Below are 7,505 nucleotides of genomic sequence, written 5' to 3' on the forward strand. Positions count from 1 at the left end.
ATGGATGACAAGTATATGAGCTATTACTGTACTTGTTCTTCATCTGCCAACAACTCGAACAAAGCGATTCTGTCCCAGACCTTCTCTCTTCCCTCTACAAGTTGGGTAACTGTGGCCCTTTAGCTACCATAGTCATATCTGATTTTTAAAGGCATTGTTAGGGAGGCAGGCCTAGAGGTGGAGAAACTAGCTTTAGGAGGATAAGCCTAAGTTTAAATTCATATAGTTACCTTGCCTGACATCATTATTCTGATGAAACCTTTCCTTTTAACACAAACGTGTGTTGGGAAACATGGTACTTAATGCTCATCCAAGGACTTGTTTAAAAAAAAAAAAAAGTATAGCCTTACATAAAATGTCCAGAATAAGGCAATATATAGACAGAAGGTAGATGAGTGGTTACTGAGGCCTGGGGTAAGGAGTGCTGAAAAGATTGGAGGGTGCTAAGTAAAGGAAAGGGGTTGTTTTTGAAGTGATGGAAATGTTCTAAAATCGTGACAATGGTTGTACAACTCAGCAAATTTACTATCAAGCAATGATTGTGTACCTAAAAAAAAAAGGATGTAGGAAAAAAATGTGTGGTAAGAAAGCGGCTCTTGTCAAGTAGCATCACAGAACCTGATTTTCATTAACTCTCCAAAGCTATTACAGCTGAATTGCTCATTACAGCTCCAGGAGCTGGGGCAGGATGCGAGCCCCCCTCCCCCGGAAGAGCTTGAGGAGATGGAGTCGAGAAGCAAACACGCCCACCCACTAGCCTGGAGGGTGGCCTCTTCTATAGCAACTTTGAATCCTTAAATGCAAAAGATGTCATTTAAATTGAAGTAATAATCCTCCCTTTCCCTGAGTACAGTGAAAAGAACAACCACCCCCATAGTAAGATGGTACTAGATGTGAACTGCATGTTTCTCAGATTTCACCCAGGCGTGGGAACGAACACAACTCGGAACCTGAGAAAAGACGAAGGGAGGAACATAATGTCTGATGCTTACTTCAAATGTTTCTTCCAGGAAGCAGTCAGAGGCAAAGACACTCTTCTGCATGACAAAGGATTACCTACGTTTTTCAAACACACGGGCATCTATCTGAAGACTCTACCGGTCTGAACCAGAATGATTGCATGATTTATCATAAAGTTTTCAGGGCAAAGTACAGCCACAAATACTTCAAGAAGGTCGTTTTGGCTGGTTCATTGAGCCCTGCGAGGTTCTGCCTAAACAGGTTCAAGAGAGGCTACGGCAAAGGCAGCTGGGAGGACAGAGATTTGAGACGTTTTGTACATGTCTCCTAGTGTCTGACTGCTCGTGAAAGTTACTAAGCTCTCCCTTCACACTCACCTTTCTGTCTTTATTTATGATTCCGGGTCTAAGTCTGCAATCCAAGGGGATGCTTTCTCAGCTCGGTGCCTGTTAAACTCTGCCAGTAGAGGACAAAGGGAAATTGGAAAGACTGGAAAAGGGAGAAGTCATTGGCTCCTCTTTTCTACTTCCTGGATCTCTTTTGTTTCCTGCCCCACTTGGGCTGTGGCTTTATTAGCATCCTTGAACAATCCTTCTTCAGCCCAGTCTGAGGTTCTAAAACTCAAGAAAGTAGCCTCATGGTATCATCTCAGGCATTCTAGAATGAGCTTTGGCATGCCCCTTCTACAAGTCCAACACCAGCTGACTGACACCCACTCTCAGTGTCCTGATCTGAGGGTCCCTTCTCTGTAGTCAGAGATATTAGTACCAGGTACCATTCACACTTCAGAGGCCCCCTTCTCTAAGTTTTCTATTGAATAATGTCAACCTCTTCTGGTTGTCTCCTTACCCTTAAGAATGGTAGCTGCTTCCTCCAGGTGGATCCAACTGCATAATTTACAGAGTCCACTAAAAAAATGAAAATGTGGACCACTTGTTCAAAAATTACTAAGAATTTCAAGATGGTGACAGCAGAGTATTAAATCACTCATGGGGCCTTTTACATTTGAGACCCTATGCAAGCACAGGGGTTACACACACACACGAAGATAGCCCTAACAATAACGGACTACCTCTGGGACACAATAATGTTCATTTTTGACATTTTCAGTTCATTAATACCAAATTGTTGGTATTAAAACCAATTAAAACCAAGTTGTTCCCATTAAATTCTGTTAAAATAATTAGTGTAGGGGCACCTGGGTGGCTCAGTGGATTAAGGCCTCTGCCTTTGGCTCAGGTCATGATCCCAGGGTCCTGGGATCAAGCCCTGCATCGGACTCTCTGCTCAGCAGGGAGTCTGCTTCCTCCTCTCTCTCTCTGCCTGCCTCTCTGCCTACTTGTAATCTCTGTCTGTCAAATAAAATAAATAAAATCTTTAAAAATAATAATAATAATTAGTGTAGTTTCTGTCTCAAGACTGGATCCTTGCTAAGACCCTATTTTTCTGTGCTTCCTGGTGAAGGAGCAATGAGAGGGTGTCTCCAGAGTGACAGGAGGCCTCTTTTTCCGCACCATCTCCTAACAGGAAAGAGAACTCAGAATTCAAGTTCCAACCCTCATCTTGGGGTTCTTGGGAGCAATATCCAGGAGTCCATAGTTCAAATTATCCTGATACATTTCATTCATATCTGTTTCCTAGCAATATGGCCACCAATGTTCTGAACATTCATGATCCCTGAAATATAGTAGTACATGGTCCTGAGTTAATACACACAAAAGTAATCTAATTACATACGATATTTACTCCCCCCAATAATTACTTAAATAGAAAAAAATCTAATAGGTGGAAACTACTTAGGAGTTTAAATTCCTCAAAATCTTTGGCAAGTGGAGAATCAAATCATGCAGTACTAAGCATTACCTTCAATAATCATTTCCCAAACTGATAAAACATTGCATCTGTCTCTTTTACCTCTTTTGGGAGCAGAGAGAAATTCCTTTGGGCAGCAGAGACTAACAGAAAGGCTATCAACTATTAACTTGAGTTCTCTCAAGGAGGGAAGCCCTTTAGTCAAGCATTCTCAACTGAAAACTACAGAATGGCGTACTTTCAAGTCCCAGTTTTATTAAAAATAAAGCTTACTTTACTGAGAAGTAATAAGAGAGAAAAGCATCAAACACTCATGTCACAGTTACCATGTGATTGAGTGCAATTACACTACACAATCTCAAAGTTTTGTCAATAAGTCCAAGTATCTGATACCAACCTTCAGCTACCAATTATTGAACACCTATTATGCAATGTCTTGGATTAGCATTTTTTTTAAAGATTATGTTTATTTAATTGACAGACAGAGATCACAAGTAGGCAGAGAGGCAGGCAGAGAGAGAGGAGGAAGCAGGCTCCCCACCAAGCAGAGAGCCCGATGCCCAATGCGGGGCTCAATCCCAGGGGATCATGACCTGAGCCAAAGGCAGAGGCCTTCACCCACTGAGCCACCCAGGTGCCCCTTGGATTAGCATTTTAACACAAATATTCTTACTTACTCTCATAACAACTCCAAAATTGATATGGTTATGCCCCCCTTACTTGGGAAGGAACCAAGGATCAGATTGGTTAAGAAACATTGATGTGGTCACAATTAGTGGTGACTTCAGGTAATGCAACACAAAATTTTTCTTGATTTCTTTTAAAAACAAAGCCAAATTTCCCAAGACGTTTTTATATCATTTCTAAATTATTTGAATTATTATCAAATTAATTTTTGGAAAGCAGCTTATCATCCGTGATGAATTAACTTAGTAGATCACTAAGATCCATTCTTCAAGGAGGTATCATTCCAAGCTAAGTAGATAAGCAGAGACCACCTAGTGCATAATGCAGGTAAGTCTCTAATTCTCCAATAGCTCCTCAGGTCACACACACAGAAGAAAGCACTAGAGACCTCCAAGAATGAATGTAACCCTTTAGAGTCAGGTCTACCTCTAAATGACATCAGTGTCAGATAGAATCTACTTCATTATGCAAATATTTTCATGCTTCTGGATATCTGCTATTGTGTAGACAGGATGTGTGAATATCTATATGAAGTCTTTGGTGTTTATTTAGGTATTTGGCATTAACCTATACTTTCCCAGACAAGTCCTTGTCAGGCTTCTTAGTCATGCCACAACTTTCAATGGCTCTCTCTCTATATATATATATAAACATATATAGAGAGAGATAAGATAGATAGATACAGATATATATTATATACACCTCATTTCCGCTTACCCTTGTCTTGCCTTCTACAGTTTCTATGAACAAAGGATTCATAGTATTTTTTTCTGTAATTGATAATACTAAAAATAATGGTAAATGTAAGATTTGGAATTTGCACTTATGAATTAGCATGGAAAACACAACTGCAAAGTTTGGTGAGTGCTGAATTATCTGGCTAAAGGGGCCGTAGGTTATCCATTCAGGAAGGCATAGAGCCGCTTTTCCTCTGCAGATTCCTAAATCTGCAAATCTGTTTAAAACTCAAAGTGGAAAAACTATGCACCCAATCAAGCATGGTGAGCACAATTTGGAGCCTTTCTCTACTAAACACATACATTTTAGAAATGTAAAGAGGGTAAGAAAAAAACCTGCAGAGTCTCAGAACTCAGGGAAAATGCCTATGAAGGTTAATCTTATTATGCAGACTGATGGCAAGCAACGGGATCATTAAAACCATCTCAAGGCATCCAGGAGGCCTTTTTTCCCAAAGAGCTGTAAATAATATCAATCAGATGGAGCAGGATATTGGGCTGAGTCAGCAAACACTTTTCCCCCATGGTTCACCCATTAACTGCATATATTTGCACTTCTTTAACATCAGCAAACTTCTCAGTCTAGAATGGCTTTTTGAGATCTATAGCTCTGCTCATACTTTAATAATACACTAAAGTTGCCTGTGGTAAAGCCCATGCTATATTATCTGAAAATTTATTTAATGCAGTGACTGCATTTCTAATCACTCTTCCATATATTCTACTCTCAGTTTTGAACAAAGCCATTAATACCTTCATAAAACCCTTGGTGTAAGAATGCTCTCATGCCATTAATGGCTACTCTATGAAAGGGTGTATGCAGTGTTCTTTGCAGTGTGTATGTCTGTGTTTACTCATGTACATCTCAGCCATAAAACTAATGCTCAAGAATGTATCCAAGAGCATGTGGAGGGGTGGGGGGCGGGTAGGAGAAAGAAAATGAAAAGAGCGTACTAGAATAAAATAACAACTAGTACCTGTGAAACTGGAACTTAGAACTAGTATCAGGTACCATTCTAAGTACTTTACATGTTACTTCATTTTGGTTTTCATAGCACCTCGAGGAGGTAAGTAACATTATTACCCCATTTTACAGTCAAGGAAACAGAGGGTTAAAACAACTTGCCCTCACTTACACAACTGAGAAGTAGAATTGTGACTCAAATACAGGTATCCTAACTCCAAAGTTCATGCACTTGATTAGAATGTCATGTGGCCTTTCGTTATAAATAAAAAAAAAATTTAAGGTTTATTTATTTTTTTTGAGAGAGAGGGAGAGAGAGAGAGCATGCACATGGGTGGGGGGTGGAGCAGAGGGAGAGAGAGAGGGAAAGAAATCTCAAGCAAGTTCCCCGATGAGTGGGCAGCCTGACACAAGGTTCAGTCTCAGGACCCTGAGATCATGACCTGAGCCAAAATCAAGAGTCAAATGTTTAACCAAATGAACCAACCAGGTGCCCCAAGTAAAAATATTTTGAAAGATTATTCTAGCAGGCCCAACAACATGGGTTACTCTTCCTCTACTAAAGTCTATAACCAAGCAGAAACCAAAACAACAGTCCTTTTAAACCTGCTCCCATCTTACAGAGACAGACAGACAGGTGAATAGATAGAATATGTATCATATATATTTATATACAGAAAATAAATTAGCTATCAATACCTTCATACCTTCTAGGAAAAACAAGCCAGGAAAACAGTTTGGGGATTTTTTTAAATAAAAAAGAATTTATATTTCTAATCATGCAATTAAATATCCACTGAGATGCACTACTCCAAAAAGAATTTTAAAAATGGGGAGAATGTTAATAGAGAACTGCCGAAGCAGGCTGAACAACTCAAGTCCTGCATACTCAAAATTGAGGTAAAATTTTCCATAGTGTTCAATTCCTTGAGTATGGAATATCCCTACATTTACCTGTAAATATAAAATTCCAGGGGCACCTGGGTGGCTCAGTCGGTTAAGCAGCTGGCTCTTGATTTCTGCTCAGGTTATGATCCCAGAGTTGTGAGATCGAGCCTCAAGTGGGGCTCCACACTCAGCAGGGAGTGTGCTTCTTTCCCTCTCCCTTGCCCCTGCCCTGCTTCTCTCTCAAACAAATTAATAAATCTTAAAAGTTCCAAAGCCCCATGCACTCTCACAATTGAGTTATCTCTACTGACCATCTTGGACCTCTACTGTCACATGTAATCAAAACTTGAAAGTAAGACTATTTCAATATATTTATACAATTCTATCAGACTAACTGTTTGGGGGTCTTGGGTATGGTTAGGGATTTAACCGAAGATATAAATATGAATATTTTCCAGATCTCTCTTAGCAATTCACAACTGAGAAGGAAGGAGATGGATACACAGTAACTAACATGAATAACAGGCAATCTCAGACAAGTGCTCATTGGAGAAATAGCAGAAGGAAGACAAGAGCAGAAGGGCATCTGAAAATGGGAACAGTTGAGATTCTTGGGTATCAGTGGCAAGAGACACAGGAAGAGGGCATCCAGAGAAGAGTCTGCAGCAGTCAAGACATGTGGGGCTCGGGGGGAGGTCAGCATAGGACCCTGAGAAGCTGGTGTGTCAGGTGGGTGGACCAGGGAGTTGTCTGTAGGCTGAAGAGGCAATGCACGAGCAGACTGAAGGTTAGCTGAGAAAGCTGGACTTTTCCCAACAGCCAGATAGAAAAGGCCAAGTTACAAAACCATGTGGTAACTTCTAACCACCCAACTCCCTTTTGACCGTGGAGAAGATCTAAACAAAAATGACAACAATAACTATAGAGTCCTTTATTCACTGATTACACAGAATTTTTGAGTGTGAAACATAGATTCCTAATGCACGGTGCAATGGATCCAGAGTCAGTAAAACCAAGTTCTAGCTGTAATTACTCAAGTAATTTATGACATGACCTTGGATAATCACCATGGAGCTCCTCAGAGCTACAGTTACCTTAGCAATAAAGCCTGGGAACTAGACCTGCAGAATGATCCTGCCCAACCTCTCCAGTTCAAGGGAAGTGCCTCAGGGAAGGTTAGGAAAGACAGCCCTCACCCTTACTCTATATATTGGGCTTCCGCACAACTCTTCAGTTGAAGAAAGCATTCTAAGACTTAGAAATCATTTAAGAAACATCTGACTGTCTCATTCCTTGATATCTCTTTGTACGATTTAAGGGTGCATTTATTGTTACTATATAACTGTGCCCCTTACATATGTCCACATGCTTTCATGAATGCATTTAATAAGGCCTAGCAGGAGTTCCAGTTTTGTTTCTTTGTCAAACCGGCTTTGTGATAACCTTTTCTTGTATCT

Source organism: Lontra canadensis, unplaced genomic scaffold (assembly GCF_010015895.1).
Source record: "Lontra canadensis isolate GAN:19392208 unplaced genomic scaffold, GSC_riverotter_1.0 scaffold1, whole genome shotgun sequence".
NCBI classification, from domain to species: domain Eukaryota; kingdom Metazoa; phylum Chordata; class Mammalia; order Carnivora; family Mustelidae; genus Lontra; species Lontra canadensis.